Raw genomic sequence first — 19254 nt, 5'->3', positions numbered from 1 at the left:
CACAATCCACACAAGGTAAAGTACGGACAGCGCTCAGTGAGGTCTCCGACCCCACAAAGGGACCCAGAAAGCAGGGGTACTGAAAGGGGGAGACTGATCAGGAGGCTGCACGGTCGAAGCAGGGGTAAGGGCCACGGGCGGCAGCCACCCACCAATAGCCCACGGGAGGACACTGAAGCACCACGAAATGAAGGGAGAGGGACCACCCTGCGGGATAAGCTCCGGCCCAACGAGACACACCTGCATCTAGAGCCACCTCGCAGGACCAGAATGGGAAAGGATCTGCCCCGCAGGGGAACAACCCAGAACAAAATAGACAAGTACATGATGAGCACCCCAGCAAATCTCCCGGGACCAACTAACTGGGTGGAAGAAGAGGCAATGAATGTGGGTGCGGCCCAAATGCTGTTACTTACCGACATCATGGCAGCAATCAACGACTCCAGAACCTCGGTTGAGACAAAAATAGATGGCCTGGCCTCTGAGGTGTCCTTTGTGAGGCAAGACTTAAGGAACCTAACTCCCGGGGTTGAGGAAGCAGAACAATGCATATCTGACACCGAAGACACCGTTAAAAACCTGGGTGGCCGCCTTGAACGAATGGAACGGAAAATCACCACGCTGGAAAACAGAGCCGAAGACAGTGAGGATAGGTCCTGCCGAAACAACCTCTGCATACTCGGCCTCCCCAAAAAAGAGGAGGAGGCCCTCCATGGAACTCTTTCTGGAAGACTGGCTAACACACATGATGGCTCCCAAACAACTCTCCAAATTTTTCTCAATAGAAAGAGCACATGGGGTTCCGACGGCAGACCAGTCCTGGGGGCCCCCCCCCGCGAACAGTGATCGCAAAACTTCTGAATTATAGGGATCAAGACACACTACTGCATATGGCAAGGGTGACTAGCTCCATCACTTATAATGGCAACCGAATTGGGTTCTTCCCCGATTACACGAGGGAGGTCCAGAAGTCGCGACAATCCTACGACTCTATCAAAAAGAAACGGACACCCCTGGGCATCAAGTACGCACTCTTCTTCCCGGCAACCTTCAAAGTGTACCACAACGGCAAGGTTCATGTGTTCTATAATCCCTGCAATGCCTGGGAGTGGTTGGAAACACAGGTCCTCTCTACCCCACGCCCGGACAGATCGAGCAGAAACACACCCCACAAGTATGACAGAGGCAATGACCACCCCCTTGGACAGACCACCCCACCACACGCGGGGAAACAGGAAAGCCCGGACCTCCGGCTGAGATGGGACCCACTTGAAATCGGACAAATACTGGGAGACAGGAAAAAAGAAACAGCATGAGACCTTCAAAGCCAGCGGCCGTGGAGGGAAGGTGGAGAAAGTGAAAAACCACCACCCCCGCCCCCCTGTGGGGGAGCCTTCACTGTTAGTTTCATTTACGTTCTGTGGTAATTTCTAGCTACACGAGTTGCGGGAAGGGCTCCTCCTGACCCTCCCCGAGTTGGGGTTTTTGCCCCTCTAATAGTTTCAATGCTTAGGGGAACAGGTACTTCTGGTTGGGGGGAAGTGCAGGGTGGAGGGAGTTCAGGGATTTCAGGGGGGGGAATGGAAAGGCCTAATGTCACAAGTATCAGCAATAAAGATCAGCAAAACAAACAACCAGAGATACCCTTGCACAAGATATGGGAGGGACCGAAACCCGCACGTACACATCCACACAGACACGGCCTACGGTTCACAGGTTGGGGTTCTAGAGTTTGCACAAGGAGCACACAAGACTGATCACACAGCGAGAGCAGCAGACGGGCTCAGGCGTCAGCCACACTTCAAGACGGCCAACAAGATGGGAACACGAGAATCACACCACATCCTTTTTGAGAAGGCCTTCGATTCAGTGGTATGGGATGCCCTGTGGGCCATAATGGAGCGCATGAGCTTTGGACTACATTTCATGTCATGGGTCAAGATCCTGTACTCCCTCCCTGAAGCTTCCATAAGAGTCAATGGGAAAGCATCTGTCACATTCCTGCTGAGTAGGGGGACTAGGCAGGGATGCCCCTTCTCTCCCCTATTGTTTCTCCTTGTGATAAAACCTCTGGCAATCCGGCTGAGAACTGATACACAATGGGCAGGATTTGCCTGGCCAACGGGCGTGGAGGAACGTTTCTCGCTGTACGCGGATGATCTCCTGTTATATCTGAGCAACCCAAAAATCTGCTGCCCGATTTTAACCAGAACCCTGGAGGAATACCAACACTTCATGGGACTCCGGATCAACACACAAAAAACAATTTACTTACAAGGAGGGGAAGAAGCAATCCCAGATCCCTGCCCATACTCTGTTTCGATACTGGGCTTCACCTACTTGGGCATACGAATTAACAGGTCAGCCACACTTCAAGACGACCAACAAGATGGGAACACGGGAATCACACCACATCCTCCCACACAACCCCAAACCAAGAGTCATGCGGACATAACACAAAGGAGACAAATATCCCTGTTGACCTGGAACGTGAATGGCTTGGGGTCAGGTATAAAGCATAAACTGGTACTCCAATACCCTAACTGCCACTCCCCAGACATTGTATTCATAACAGAAACCCACCTGATTGGTACCAAAAGCAGGCTCTTTAGGAAATCAAATTACCCACACACATACCTTGCGGGGTTCTCTAGAGGCTCCAGGGGAGTCATGATCCTCTTACACAAAAGAATTCCATTTAATGCAAGAAAGGTCAAAGCGGACCCCCGTGGCAGGTTCGTGATGGTATTGGGGGACTTGCGGGGAGAGACTTGGGGCCACATTGCAGAGCCTTAGATAATGCCCGAACCGCCCAGTGGCTGGTCCGGAGCCAGATATATGAGAGGGGGGACAAGGCTACCAAAACACTAGCTAGAGCGAAGGGAGCACAGCAAAGGGCAAGTGCGGGCCATTCGAACCCAGGAAGGGGATATACTAACGGGGGATACTGAGATAGCGGGGGCCTTTGCAAACTACTACAGCGAACTATACTCTCCACCAATACAAGAACCCCCAACAAACACCCCAAACTTCCTAGACTCGATCAAGATCCCCCGCCTTTCTGAACCACAGATAGAACAGCTAGACACAATCATCACTGAAGTCGAGGTAGGGGAAGCCCTTTCACAACTACAGACGGGGAAGACCCCCAGCCCCAATGGGTTCCCGGTGGAACTGTGGAAAAGACTGAGTGGAACGACAACGAAACATATGAACAGCATGTTCCTCCGCAGCAGTGAACAGGGCACCCCCCCGGACCTCCAGAAAACGACAATAGTGGTGATCCCCAAAGCAGGGAAACCCCCAGAGCAATGCGCCTCTTACAGGCTGATTTCTTTAATAAATGGGGAGACCAAAATACTAGCTATAGTACTGGCAAGTAGACTGCTGGGGGTGATCGGATCTTTAATCCACCCAGATCAGTGTGGATTTATGCCCGGTAAATCCACACGAATGAACCTCCGCAGGGTCCAGATCGCCCTCGGTCGGGCAGATGAGATCCCATCCCCGCTGGCCCTCCTCGCAGTGGATTTTGAGAAGGCCTTCGATTCAGTGGTATGGGATGCCCTGTGAGCCATAATGGAGCGCATGAGCTTCGGACTACATTTCATGTCATGGGTCAAGATCCTGTACTCCCTCCCTGAAGCTTCCATAAGAGTCAATAGGAAAGCATCTGTCACATTCCTGCTGAGTAGGGGGACTAGGCAGGGATGCTCCTTCTCTCCCCTATTGTTTCTCCTTGCGATCAAACCTCTGGCAATCCGGCTGAGAACTGATACACAATGGGCAGGATTTGCCTGGCCAAGGGGCGTGGAGGAACGTGTCTCGCTGTACGCGGATGATCTCCTGTTATATCTGAGCAACCCAAAAATCTGCTGCCCGATTGTAACCAGAACCCTGGAGGAATACCAACACTTCATGGGACTCCGGATCAACACACAAAAAACAATTTACTTACAAGGAGGGGAAGAAGCAATCCCAGATCCCTGCCCATACTCTGTTTCGATACTGGGCTTCACCTACTTGGGTATACGAATTAACAGGACACAGGAGGACTTCCCCAAACTGAACCTGCACCCGATAATGGAAACATTTGAGAATGACGTCACCCACTGGCACTCCCTCCCACTTTCACTACTCGGGAGGGCGGTACTATTTAAGATGCTGGCCCTCCCGAGATTTCTGTACGTCCTCTAAAACGCCCCGCTCCCCATCCCGGCCACAACATTCGTAGACATCAACCGGACCCTCCGTACACTACTCTGGGGAGGGAAACGGCCGCGCATTGCTTTAAAACCGCTTTACCGCTCTGTGTGGAAAGGGGGTATCGGACTGCCCAACATTCGACACATACTACTGGGCTGCACAGGTTGGGGTGGCAAATGAATGGCTACAAGGGCACCCGCTGCTCCCACATATCCGGGCGGAGACGGGGACACAGGCCCCCTCTCCCCCCTGCATATACTATACGATAGCCCAAAGAGCAGCACTGACTGGGTCCCGCCACATCCATCGAGTCTGGAGGGAAATACATGGATGCATCGGCTGGGAAAGCAGACCAACCTTGATCCAACCCCTCTGGCGTCCTGCACACCTCCCCAAAATCCAAATAATGGGCCACTTTGAAACCTGGGAGAGGAAAGTGATATCCACACTGGCAGACATCGTCCAGGAGGGGCGACTGATAGACTTTGAAACCCTGTGAACGAAACACGGGCTGTCACCCATGGACCGCTTTAGATACCTCCAACTCACACACGCCATTGACACCCAATTCCCGATCATGGCCGACATACCCACCTGCTCTCCCTTGGAAACAAACATACTCCCACAACGTATCCATCACAAGGTAACCTCCACCCTCTATCAGGCAATTAACTCCTTTGGATCGGGGGACCTCGTCAACCTCAGGGGTAAATGGGAACAAGACCTGGGGCCAATGGAGTGGGTAGAAGATCTGATGTCCGCAAGGGAAAAGGGATTGATGCGAAACTCAGGCTGATACAGCTTTGCATCCTACACAGGTCCTACTACTCCCGGACGCACATGGCCAGCTGGGGGGAAGAGGGCGATACAGAATGCCGCCGATGCAAAAGTGCGGAGGGCACCTTCTACCACATGATATGGGAATGTGGGGTGCTGCAGGAGTTTTGGGCAGCATGTTTACTTCGCCTCTCCAGAATACTTGGTACCACAATTCCGAGGGACCCCAAACTTATCCTGCTGGGTATAGGAGGTGAAACTGACCTCAACAAACAGGAAAGAACATTTCTGGCTGTGGCATTTGGAGCGGGAAAGAGACTAACAGCAGCCACCTGGGGCTCGGGAGACAAGATAAACATTGACAGATGGTCCAATGAAATGGACAGATGTGCCTCCCTGGAAAAGCTCATTTATAATGCAAGGGGGTCCCCCCATAAATTCCAGAAAATATGGGGGAAACGGGAAGTATAAAACATCAAGGCCAAGAACAAGGGACCGCCAAGGTGCCCAGTGCATCTGCCGGATGGGCGGTGCGAACTCTCTGCCCCGTCATGCCACTTAACCGTCAATGCTATGTTACGTTCTGATATTTATCGCAACCTCGATGACAGGTCTCCTAATGTCAGTGTGTACTCATGTTGTTGTGCTATTTCTTGTTCTTTGTTTAACAAAACCAAATAAAAAGAATTAAAAAAAAAAAGATAGTGCACAAGATGCAGCAGGAACCAATCCCAATGATATTGGTGGCCTCCATGTGGGCCCGCCAACCCTGGTTCGCTCATCTGATGGAGATGTCCCTATCTCCTCCAACATGTTGTCGCAAGACAAAGGGGAGACACTTCACCCATGCCCGCAAACACTGAACTTAGCGGCCTGGCTCCTGAAATCATAGAATTTGGCGTCTACAACTCCCTCAGAGATGTATGGACATACTCAGAGAGGCAAGGAAACCTAGTACAAGATATTGCTATTCCAGTAAGTGAAAGCGTGTTGTCATATGGTGCAATTCTAAGAGCATCAACCCCATTGGCTGCTCTCCTACCCATATCGTTTTGTACCTGACCCATTTACTTGACTCAGGCCTGGTTTTCAACTCTCTAAAAGTTCACTTAGCTGCTCTTTCAGCCTAGGCTACCTCACACCAGAGGTTATCGTAGTGGAAGATACCATATATTAAGGCGTTCATGGAAGGGTTAAAGAGAATTCACCGTCCCATTTCTAACCCGGCTCCCGGATGGGACCTAAACATGGTGTTGACAAGACTTACGGGGTCTCCGTTCGAGCCCATGCATAAAACAAGTCTCAAAGATCTCACCTACAAGACTGCCTTTTTAATAGCCATTACTTCCATAAGGAGAGTCAGTGAACTACAAGCTCTCTCAGTTCTGGATCCCTTTGTTACATTCATAGAGATAAGGTGGTGCTGAGCACTCACCCTAGGTTTGCGGCCAAATTCATGTGGCCGGGGGTAGGCCGGGCGGGAACCGGGCCGGGTTGGGCCGGCGGCGGAGCGGGCTGCCTCTGTCGCCGTGGGAAGTCCTGCCGCCGCGCAGGCTTCCCGGGCTGAGCGCCTGGATGTTTTTTTTGCTTTCTCTTAAAACCCCCGATGGTCTCAGCCGACTCCCAAGTGGGGTAGCTAGATGGGGCGCCTGGCTGTGTGCCGCCCGCGGCGGGCGGGACGGGTGGCGCTGCCTACCCCTCGGCCTCTCCTGCACCGGCAGGTTCGGGCCGACGTCTGGAACCAAACAAAAAGTTGCCTGTGACTCCTGGCGGTGGATCACTCGGCTCGCGTGTCGAAGAAGAATGCAGCTAGCTGCGAGAATTAGTGTGAATTGCAGGACGCATTGATCATCGACACTTCGAACGCACCTTGCGGCCCCGGGTTCCTCCCGGGGCTACGCCTGTCTGAGGGTCGCTTGAACGTCAATCGCCCCGGGGTCCCCTCCCCGGGGCGCGGCTGGGGCTGTCGCAGGGATCCCATTCCCTTCGTCCCCCTAAGGTCAGACCCCGATCAGCACCGGCGTGGGATCCCTCTGGACCCGGCCGCGCGGGTCCCGGCGGCGGGCGGTGGCAGCGGGCCTTGAAAAAGCCCGGCGCGCCTCCGCCCCCGCCCCGGGTCACCGGGCCGTGCCGCGTGTGGCTGTCTGTGGTGTCCCACGGCCCCGGAGCGCTGGCCCGGCGACCAGACGGCTCCTCGGCCTCCACGGATCGGGAACGCGCACGATCGGCCGCTGCCGGAAGGCGCGGGGCCGTGCTAAGGGCTAACCCCCCCTGCGCGGCCCAGGGCCCGACGCGCGGCTGCCCCACGGAGCTCATGCGGCTCCCTCGACTACGACCTCAGATCAGACGTGGCGACCCGCTGAATTTAAGCATATTACTAAGCGGAGGAAAAGAAACTAACCAGGATTCCCTCAGTAACGGCGCGTGAAGAGGGAAGAGCTCGGCGCCGAATCCCCGTCCGGCGGCGGGCACGGGAAATGTGGCGTACAGACGACCGACTCCCCGGCGTCGCTCAGGGGGCCCAAGTCCTTCTGATCGAGGCTCACCCGTGGACGGTGTTAGGCCGGTAGCTGCCCCCGGCGCGCCGGGATCGGGTCTTCTTGGAGTCGGGTTGCTTGGGAATGCAGCCCAAGCGGGTGGTAAACTCCATCTAAGGCTAAATACGGGCGCGAGACCGATAGCCAACAAGTACCGTAAGGGAAAGTTGAAAAGAACTTTGAAGAGAGAGTTCAAGAGGGCGTGAAACCGTCGAGAGGTAAACGGGTGGGGTCCGTGCAGTCCACCTGGAGGATTCGACACGGCGGGCAGGTCGGTCGCCCGGAACGGCGGATCCCCTCGCGGGACCGCCGTCCGGGCGCACCCGGCCCCCGCAGGGCGCATTTCCTCTGTGGCGGTGCACCGCGACCGGCTCTGGGTCGGCTGGGAAGGCCCCGGGGGGCAGGTGGCTCTCCGCTCCGGCAGAGAGTGTTACAGCCCCCTGGCAGCAGTTTCGCCGTGTCCGCGGGGCCGAGGGAGATTGACCGCCGCCGCGCCCTTCTCCGGCAACCGTCCCGGCCCCTCTCGGGGGTCGCCGGGGCGGCGACGTGGGACGGGGTCCCCTGCTCCCGGTGCGACTGTCAACTGGGGTCGACTGTCCTCAGTGCGCCCCGACCGTATCGCGCCGCCGGGCGGGGAGGCCCACGAAGGGCGCCAGGGGTCTGCGGTGATGTCGGTTACCCACCCTACCCGTCTTGAAACACGGACCAAGGAGTCTAACACGTGCGCGAGTCGGAGGGGCGAAAGAAACCCTGTGGCGCAATGGGTCCTCCACCGACCCCCCAGCAGGGCGCGAAGGTCGGCTCCGAGGCGGGCGCGCGGCTCCCCCGTTGCCACCCTCCAGCAGGTGCGGCTACCTGGTTGATCCTGCCAGTAGCATATGCTTGTCTCAAAGATTAAGCCATGCACGTGTAAGTACACACGTCCGGTACAGTGAAACTGCGAATGGCTCATTAAATCAGTTATGGTTCCTTTGATCGCTCCATTTGTTACTTGGATAACTGTGGTAATTCTAGAGCCAATACATGCCGACGAGCGCTGACCTCCCGGGATGCGTGCATTTATCAGACCAAGACCAATCCGGGCTCGCCCGGCCGCTTTGGTGACTCTAGATAACCTCGGGCCGATCGCACATCCTCATGAGCACCTTGCAGGTCATCACACAGTTGGTTTCACAAGTCTCGTAATATGCTGCAACACCACAGAGGTATTTAAACATTCTACTTGACTAATATCAGAACCTCCATTGACCTACAAATCACTAATCTCTTATATCAATATTGTCCACAGAATGTCAGAGAACTGTGCAACAAGATGACGTTTCCATAATCCCACAATCAAATGTTCTGTTGAAGACACACAAGAAAATTTAGTTTGGAAAAAGCTATTGTGTTTGCACAAATTTTTAAAAAAGTATTCATTTGAATTGATGAATTGCAGAAATTTGTGTTTAGAGAATTTTTGTTGAAAATGCTTTATTTAAAAGATTGTTGATTGCTCCTGAAGAAGAGAGGTTCACTCTCGAAACGCGTAGAGCTCATAATTAGTATAAATTGATATTATTGAGTGAATTGAACTCCCATTTTTGATTTTCAGTTTTATTTACAAGATTAAAAATATTCTTGATTGAATATATCCTTGAATGTTTTGAAATAATTGTCAAAATAGAAATTGTTCATCCTGAGACATATTTTGATAGAACTACTCAATTTGTTAAAACATTGTTTGGAATTTTTATTTCCAATACCAAATGGTGTGCAGGGCATGGGAGTTTCTATTGACAATAGGAACTTTGTTTTCTTCTGTTGGACTTGGCTCATGACATTCTGTTGGCAGGTCACCTTAGGATGACAAAATGAGCCGACCGACTGTCTGCTCATTTCCATTGGACCCAGATGGGCTGAAAGATAAAAGCATTTGTCCAGTCCTGCCACCCTTGCCAAGCATTCGGCAAAGTTAGCAGAGCCACGAAGACCCCCTTAATTCCACTACCCGTGGTTGAACGGCCTCTTGAGAGCATAGGCATGGACATTGTGGGTCCTTTGGATCCTCAAACCTCCTCCATAAACCGGTATATCTTGGCCACAGTGTTCATGTCACCTGTTACCCCGACGCCATCCCCTGGAGGAACATAAAGAACCCAGAGTTCGCAAACTATTCTGATACCAGGAGTTGTCACAGAGCGAGGTCAGGTTCAGTCCCTTTGTGCTCTTGTTTGGTCATCCCGTTAGAGGACAGCTAAGCCTGGCGCAGGAAGGATGCGAGGGCAATCCCGAAACTCCTTCCTACGACATAGTGGATTATGTGCTCGGCCTCCGATCCCGGATGTCAAAGTACAGGCATCAGATCACCCGCAGCCGCGATCTCATGATGCTAACCATTTCTACGTCTCAGCGTCTTGGAAACGTGGCAGAGAAAGAATTAGACACTGCAGAACAACTTTTTGCTAATGATACCACCATAGTGGACGCTAAAGAAAAGCTTATTGAAATTAATAAACAATTTCAAGAATTCAAAGACACGACCCTAGCAAAGAAAACAAAAAAACTTGCTAAAGATACTCAGGATTTTAATGTAGAATCTATCTATCCATACTTAGATCCTAATTATCTACAAAACATCACAAACGCCGTAATCAACCAGGAAACCCTCAACAGCAACAACGCAGGGTCACCTTCTCAGGGAGTAGCAGTAACTCTTCTGGCTTTGATAGTGATTACTTTTTTTCCACCATATTACCTTCAATTCCGAGGGTGCCCACCTTTTTTAGGCACAGGCCCATCATGAGGACCAGGCCCTGGCTGGTTCCCCCCCACAATTCCAGCAATGGGGGTCCTAGCAGCGACGAGCCCGGCCACGCAGGATGAACACCAGGCAACAATGGAGCTGCTAGACCTCCCCATTTTTAATCTTTCACAGATCCCATTATCTCAGACGGAAATGGCAGTCTTAGCTAAAGGGCTTACGTTTATCCCTACACATCCCACAGACTAGTTTACTGTCCATACTGAGATTAGAAAATTCTTTAGAGCCATTCGGCTCAAAATATTTTTCAAGACAAAGATAAACCCATTGAAGAAAATGATACAGGGCTTAGACCTGCATCCACTTTTACACCTGAGGATAGTACTAAGCCAAAAGAGTTGCTCACTTTTGAAAAATGTGTATTAAATGACCTTAAAAAAACACCAAATGAAACAAATTTCTATGAGGTACAATTGTCATCAAACCGGCTGATAAAGGCGGAGAGATTGTCGTAATGAATTGTTAACAATACCATACCATGGTTATGGAGTTACTCAACACACCAGGTAGCTATCGCCGAGTTTGCAGGGATCGAACTAAATAAATTAAAATTTCAATTCAAGAAATTACCAACCCTGCACAAGAACGTTTTTGGATCTCTGAGAAGGAATTTGAGTTCCTTAATCGATCACAAGCATCTACTCCAAAATTCTACGCAATCCCAAAAATACATAAGAATGTGGTAAACCCACCTGGCAGACCTATCCTAGCAGGCCATGGCACAATCTTAGAGCCCATCTGTCAATTCATTGACAAATATTTACAACCTATTAGTCAGAAAACTGCTACGTACCTCAGAGATAGCACTTCTGTTATCTCTCTATTTGAAGGTAAACAATTTGACCCGACAACAAGCTTCTTGGTCTACTTTCATATCGTAGCATTGTATACGAATATTCCGCATAATGAGGCCATTGAGTGTATTCGTTCAAGTTTGACCCACTCTGCACCATCCTTTCAGGCACCAGTCGAATTGATCATGGAACTACTCACCTTATCACTTAAAAAAAAATACTCTTTTAAATATCAAGAACCTTTCTTTGAACAAACACAGGGCATTGCCACGTGGGCGGCTTTTGCCCCGAGTTTAGCAATTATATTCATGGCTGAATTTGAAGACAAATTCTTCTCAGAGCTCAATCTTTTTCGTCAATATATTGACAGTGGGCGTCGCTATATTGACAGTATCATTTTTATTTGGCACAGTACTCTTGACAAATTGAACACTTTTCGGATATGGCTTAACCAATGCCACTCCACAATGAAATTTACCATGACAGCCAGCAACATTCAGATATCGTTTTTGGATCTTCTCATTCAACACCAACACAATAAAATGATTTGCTCACTTTGCACTAAGCCCACTGACCGTAATACTCTCATACACTTTGCTAGTTTCCATCCGTGAAACCAAAAAGAAAATTGACCATATTCACAATTTCTTAGACTCAGGCACAACTGCACCCAATTACCTGACTTTGACCATCAGGCCAAACATCTAAGTGTCAAATTTCGATAAAGCGGCTATCCCAAAAAACTTATCACAAACTGGCAAGATTTACTCCCAGAGAAACTCTTTTTGAACCTAAAAACAAATCTCAACAAGATAAACTCATATGCGATTTGACATATAGCCAGCACATTTTAAGGATAAAAAATAAACATCAAAGAATTCTGGCCAGTAGCTCAACTACCTCTGCTGAATGAACCTTTACCCATCTTCCCCATGAAAAGGCAGAAAAATTTGAGGAACCAATTGGTTCATGCGTCCCCGAAAAAAACCTCTAGATCAATAACCTGTGGTTGGGATCTTCGGCCCCTTACGGGCCACTTCCCATGTGACTCTTGTTCGGTCTGCAAGTTGGTCTATAAAACCAAAGCCTTCACTGTTAATGGCAAAACATGGGATCTTCGATACCACACCAACTGTAAAAGCCTGTGGGCCATTTACTGTATTGAGTGCCCCTGTGGGCTCAAATACATTAGGAAAACATCACGTCCAGTGCATACTCGCATCACTGAACATTGATCCCGTATCAGGTGTAAATCCAGCACTTCACCTGTAGTCAGTCACTTTATGGAACAAGGCCACACCCTGGATGACATCCGATGGTGGGTTATCGATGTGATCAAAGATGCTTTTAAGCCACACCGCACATTGGCCAACAAAGAAGCCCGGTGGATTTTCATGTTGGACACCATTGATCGGGGGCTGAATGAAGCATTCCACATATGGTAGCCGCTCCGTTTCTTGAACTTCTTGACCTATGCCCTGTGCCCGCTTCAAACAGTAAACTTGCTTTTCTAACAGCTTTTTATAACAGTTTGGTTGACCACGCCTTCACTCATTTTAATCATTTATGATTTAATACTTTCATTCACACTGTACGTTATTTTAAGCTCTTTTGACGCTAGCCTGGCCAGTGCAGTCTCTGTCTCCTGAGCAATTTGCCCACATGTTTTTTATAATTTACTTTATGGGCCTCTTGCATATTCCAGTTTCCTTTTATGGATATCGTCTTGTTCCTTCACATTTGGTTTAAATTGTTATTTCATCTAGGCGCTGATATTCTATTATTTACATAACTTTTTTAATGCATCACAGAAGTTTAGGAAGTCCTCTTTCTATGCCCATGGTTGTAGAGATTCCTGTATAGAATCCCATTGGCTCTCAACCCGGATGCTCTGTGTAACTATCCACACAGGCTGGAGGTTCTACCTGAAGCGGACCGTACGCCACTGCGGTTCCGTTTAATTAGCAACCACCGTTTACAAAAGGTAAGACTGCAACGCGGTATTAGTTTAAATGCGGCTTCCACAACGTGTAACACCATGATGCATTCTAATGCTGATCAAGATCCTCTTTCGGCTTTTTTTGTTTCCACATAGAGCCAGCGCTGAGGAACTTTAATAGTTCTAGTCTCCATGCTTAAATTAAACTGCTGCATCTACGGACACAAACAGCAGTAATTTATTCTGGTAAGCAAGATTCAACAACAATACAAGATTGCGGTCCAGATCACTCAATTATGTTCTTCCTTTTCTACGACACTGACTTAGTATGTCCATGTCTTTCCAGTTTTCTGTGTTGACACTATCAGATGAACTCCTAATATTGACTAAAGGCACCAATCTGCAACACAGTCCTTTAACCCTGCTAAGAAGTTGAGGACTGAGCCGGCACCTTGGAACTTTTTGCTCCCCCCCATCACTGTGTAATGAAATGCTAATTAGCATAAGGTTCGTAGGTAGGTCACCCAGGCATGCACCTACCGTCTGTTCTTTGAAATTTTTATTTTTCCCTCCCTTTTGTCCTTTCTCAATCTACTATCCTCTACACCTTTCATGCACCACTGGGTGTAGCACGTTCCGTTTCTCCTAAATATCTTGAAGCTTTTGCTGCACTGACCGTGGGTAGATCCAGCTCTATTACTGCACTCATTCCTTAAGACTGGTGAAGGTGTCTTTCCCCAAAAATTTTGAAATATAGGAGACAGGCCACAGGTAAATCCTCTCTGGTATTGGCTACTCAGCAGCACCCTTTAAATAATAACTCTTTTGTATTTAGATGGTCCCTATTACAATGTAAGGGCATTTGCTTAGCCCTTCTCTGTAAGTTGTTTTGAACTGGTATCTCCAGTTCTTTGCTATATGTTTTCAACAGCTCTACTCCTCCCCTCTTTTTCCCTAGGGGCTGAATAAAGAAACCTACTTTTTCCTGACTAAGGTGGTGTACGTGTTCTTTCTACCACCGAAACGCCGACTGTGCCACTGTACCAGTTTGGGGATTATTCCTCATCTCCTACACTAGATCCTGTCGCCCACCACGCATATGACAATTTACTAATGTGGATGGCGTAGGCTTTGTTCTTTGAATCAGCCTCATCCTGGAATTTATTACCAGGTTAATTTGTTCTGCTAATGATCTCTTTTGTCTTTTTAAGCTATAAGAAATGTCTTCTGCCTGCTTGCGCAGCAGGATGGTATGAGGTAATTTGCTACCAATTAGCCAGGGACAGAGAGTTATACCCGTTCTGTGCTTTCCTAACAATTTCAGTTTGCTTTATTGTTTTTAACCACTAAATGTATGTGCATATTATTTAAATGCATATGCCGACGAGCGAAACTACTGCTTTGGATACAATTAGCTTTTTTCATTATTAGTGTTTTTCTTTGTATCATTAGCTCCACATTGGTGCGTTTATGCCCATATAAGTGTATGTATGTAGTAATGCACTTTATTTGTTTGTCCATTAACTGACTACCCAATGTCTTTTTGTAATTTGTCTGCTTATGAATCTATTTCTTAACATTTTAATAATAAAACACTTGTTTATGTTTAATCTACTCATTATTTGTTGTTTTCTTTGACCAATGATTTCTACTGTGCATGCTAACAGTTCAATAGGCTCTATTTTGGTATAAATTGTGTGATTTAATCACGACTAGTCTATAAATACCTTGAGCCCACAAATTACTTTAAAATCTTGTCTTTCCCCGGGAACACCTTGTTGTTATAGTTAACAGGAGCACATGAAGCACTGGCATTACCAGAAGGCGACCATAATTTAGTACATGCCGGGCCAGGTGGCCTGGATCATGGAACCTGTCCAGCTGAGTGTCTTTCACGACAAGTGGACTGGGCCCTACCTGGTGCTTGATTGATTATTTATTATACGCTTATACACAAGTGCTTTAAAGTGCAACCATGCAAGGGAGGGGAGGACATTGGGAAGACAAGACAAACGATCTTACTAGGGATGGTACATTCTGATTATGCAGGCAAACAGAAAAGGAAGTGCGGGGTGGGTGGGGTCAATTAGGACCAAGTGCGCCCAGCCCCATCAGAACATAGATTAAGTGCAGACAGATACCACTCCCATGGATCGTAACCGAAGTGCAGTAGTGCTGTGGCAAGTGCAAGGCCCGGGGGCATGTGCAGGAGACTGGCGAGGAGAGCTTGGGACCTGTGAGGCTCTGAAGGTACACCATGCAGCTAGTCAGCGACACTGAGCAGAAGTAGAGGAGAAAGAGCGAGAGAGCAGAAAGAGGTGCTTATCAGGGGAGAGGGAGAGAAAAGGAGGCGGCGAAGAGGGAAGTCTTGAGGAGTTTCTGGAAGCTTAAGGGGATCTGGCTCAAGACAGAGAGAAGCAGGGAGACTGTTCCATAGGGAGGCACCTGCACTATATAAAGATCTCCCCCCAAGTCTCTGCTTGGAGAAGCGGCTCACCCGCAGAGAGTTGGAGGAAGACGAGCGGAGGGCTCGGGAAGGTGAGTATTTAGGAAGAGCGCGTTGCAGATGGAGTGGGCCCATGCCCCAGAAAGCCTTGTGGACAATGCAAAGGGTCTTGAACTTAATCCTTGCAGCCACAGGGAGCCAGTGATGGGATTTCAGTGCCGGAATGATGCAGTCACAGTGCTTGAGGCCAAGAATAAGTCTTGCTCTTGCGGTTCTGTTCTGGATGAGTTGAAGAGGATGGAAGGTAGAAGAGGGAAGGTTGAGAAAGAGGATGTTGCAGTAGTCCAGCCTAGAGAGGACCAGGGCTGTGGAGATGGTGAGCCTCTGGAGAAAGGTGAGAAAAGGTAGGATACCTCTGAGAAGGTGCAGTTGGTAGTGGGACTTTTTAGAGTTGTCCGCGATGTGAGACGAGGAGGAAAGAGTAGAGTCGAAGATGACCCCCAGATTTTTTGCCTCGTTGGTAGTTGGAGGCACAGAGCCCAGGGAGGCTGGCCAGAGAGAAAGAGGGAAGGCGAGAGCATGCGTCCCGAAGAGGACAATCGCTGTCTTGCTGTCATTGAGGCAGATGACGTTTGCAGCACACCACAACTAAATTGTGGTCAGTCTGATATGAATGAGGAAGAGGTGGAGGCCGAGGGTAGCCTGAAGGAGAGCTGGGTGTCATCCGCGTAACACTGAAAGTTGGAGGTGAAGGTGGCTATCATACGGGCCAGGGGGGCCATGTAGCCACCTTCACCTCCGGGCCAGGGGGGGTTCAGGGGGGTACAGGGGGGCCATGTAGCCATTCAAAGGAACAATGAGGTTAACTACCTAATTGATATGAAGACCCGAAGGCACACTAATCGGTCATTTCACGTCAACTGGCTGAAACCACATTACAGCCGGAATGACTTGGTGATGGCACTGGTTACAGATGATGAGACAGAGGAGACGACGGATACCCTCCCTGATCTGTTGCACACAGAGCCCACCAACGGGTCTCTTGAGGGAGTTCAACTCTCACCAGACCTCACAGTGCAGCAGAGGTGAGGCTGCCAGCAGTTGCTAGATCAGTGCGCCAGCCTGTTCTCTTTGATTCCTGGGAAGATCGATTACTGCGTTCACGACATCGACATAGGAGCCAGTAAGCCGGGGGAAGAGTTGGGTTCACTGGATGTTGGACCAAGTCCAAGATACCATCAAGGAGGATGTCTCCATGATGTTGGCCTTGGCGGGGCAGGGGACTTATCGAGCCTTTCTGCAGCCCCTGGGCTAACCCGGTGGTACTGGTCCCTAAAAAGTCCTGCATCGGGAAGACCTAGCTCTGCTTTTGCGTGGATTATCGGTGGCTCACCTCTGTCACGAAGACAAATGCCCATCTCACCCTCGGGCAGATGAGCTTTTCGACTGTTAGGCGCTTTCCGATTCATGAGCACCTTTTGACCTCACGGCCGGGTACTGGCAGGTTGGTCTGAACGATCCTTCAAAAGAGAGGTCTGCATTCTAGACCCTCGACTGGCAATATCAGTTCACTGTTATGCCGTTTGGACTGAAGAAAGCCCCTACCAACTTCCAGCGGATGTAAACCAGGTCCTAATGGGGCAGAAGACTTCTGCATCACCTACCTCGACGACATTACCATATTCAGCAACACCTGGGAAGACATCTATCCCACCTGTAACTGGTGCTTCAAGCCATGCAGAAGGCGGCTTTACTATCAAGGCGTCCAAATGGCAGATAGCACCAGGCACTGTAACTTGCCTCAGTGGTTGTAAGGTTGTAAGAAACATCCTCTCCAGGCTTAAGTCCAGGCGGTGATGTACTGGGATGTTCCCACCACCCAGAATCAAGTGAGGGCCTTCCTGGGCCTCAGATTATTACCAGCCTTTCATTAAGGGGTAAGGGACCTGTGCCAAAACTGAGGATGCGTCCGTTCTCCCCTACGGGGAGACCTTTCCCATCAGGCCAGGGTGATGCATCCACAGTACAATAGTCCCCCTGGGGGTGGGGTACTGTGGGAGAATTACATGGGGGCGGAAGCCCCTTATGGTCTTGAGGACGACCATGCTCAGAGAACGCGGTATTCCCCTGCGTCAATACACGTAAACTCTTCTTCAATGTTAAATCCTCCTTCCCGTTCCTTTACCTGGGCCAATATGCGCTATTGTCAAGTTAGTCAACCTATTATACTTGATTAGATTAAAACATCAGAGAATTCAATGTATGCTGCAAATGACTCTATTCGGAGTACTGAGAAGATGATGACCAAGAGTCCAAGAATCACTCTGGAGAAGCAGAGTGAGCAATCTAGCTTCTCACAAAGTGCAATTGGCTCCGAGCAATTCAACTCCAGTGAGCCATGTACCGACTGAGTGGATGAGAGCCAGAAGAAGGGAAGCCGTGAGCGGAGGTGGACAACCTGAACATAGCCTAGGAGAGGAGGACTGGTTGGGCTACTGCCGAGTAAAACCTCTGGGCATCCCAGGCCCCGCCATAGCACCCAAGAGACAGGACGCACAGCAGAGGAGAAGCAGACATCTGCAAAGCCACTGAAGACCTCACCGCAGACCTGAATGCTACTGGAACCTTGAGAGATGGAGCAGCTGCACGGGAAATGCTGCTACCTGAACGAAAGAAGTAAACAGGTATGCAGCAATACCCAAGAGGTAATGCTGTCTAGGGAAGCAAAGGAGTCAAGGCAGAAGCTGGAATAAGAGGCTCTGGCACCCTGGGAACGAAGTGTGAGTCTGGGACCTGCACCCATAGGAGAAACGGAAACAAAGCCATTCAGAATATTAGAATTATGGGATTCGCACCCAAAGAGGGACTGTCCATGAGAGGACTGCTTGGCAGGAGAGTAAACCAAGCCATTTTGAATTTTGCGAGTCTGGGTCCCTTACCTAAATGATAAGTTCATGAAAGGATAATTGCTTGGAAGGAGAGTAGACCAAGCAGATCTGAATATTGTGAGTGAAGGACTCGCACCCAAAGAGGCACAGTCCATGAGAGGACAATTGTTTGGCAGGAGAGTAAACCAAGCCCTTCTTAATACTTCGAGTCTGGGACCCGCACCCAAAAGGAGAGAAGAATAATTGAGAAGGAATCTCAACTGGAAACACTTGTGTATAGGTGCCGTACACATGACCATATAAGCAGCTTATAATGTGAACTACACACTGACATTTACTTAAGAAAATACAGACCTGAATTGCCGAAAAGGACAACAAGCATTGCAAGAAGGAATCTGGGGGAAAGGATTACAAACCTAGCCTTGGAGTCCTACATTTATGAATATGTCTTTGTTTTCACCAGTTTTGATTGCCCGAGAGACTGGGAACTCGTATTGGTTGGATCTGAAAAGAACACATTACTTTGGGAAGAGATCATCCTTGCACAGTTAGTTTAATTTATTAGTGTTGGAGACAGTGGTGGGCTTTTTAAGACACAACAGTGACAGACTTCATTGTTTTGGACATTCTGACAATTTCCTTCGGCAGGGAAACCCCGTTTTAGGTACAGAGGTATTTTTCCAACCCTTTGTGAATAATAGGTTTCTGCCCAAAAAACATGCCACCATTGTGTCTGAGCCTTTCATCTGCACCCTTACAGACCCTTGCCCTCCCCCTGATTAACGTAACTTCCAAGAAGCTGCCCTAAAATGTCATACCTGCCTGTCAGTCATCCTTCCAGAGCTTGAAGAATGAGCTGTGCCA

At 49.3% G+C, this 19254-nt stretch overlaps 1 protein-coding gene and 1 non-coding gene across 2 annotated transcripts in view; both read left to right on the top strand.

Moving 5' to 3' along the window:
- Window positions 1-19254, top strand: part of EDRF1 (erythroid differentiation regulatory factor 1) — a 1702580-nt gene that overhangs the window by 645662 nt on the left and 1037664 nt on the right. The window lies entirely within an intron of this gene.
- Window positions 6745-6898, top strand: LOC138474850 (5.8S ribosomal RNA). The gene has a single exon (XR_011269081.1). It is a non-coding gene; the product is annotated as a 5.8S ribosomal RNA (ribosomal RNA).

Source organism: Ambystoma mexicanum, chromosome 8 (assembly GCF_040938575.1).
Source record: "Ambystoma mexicanum isolate Mex_15411 chromosome 8, UKY_AmexF1_1, whole genome shotgun sequence".
NCBI classification, from domain to species: Eukaryota; Metazoa; Chordata; class Amphibia; order Caudata; family Ambystomatidae; genus Ambystoma; species Ambystoma mexicanum.
This window is presented reverse-complemented; position numbering and strand designations above follow the sequence as displayed.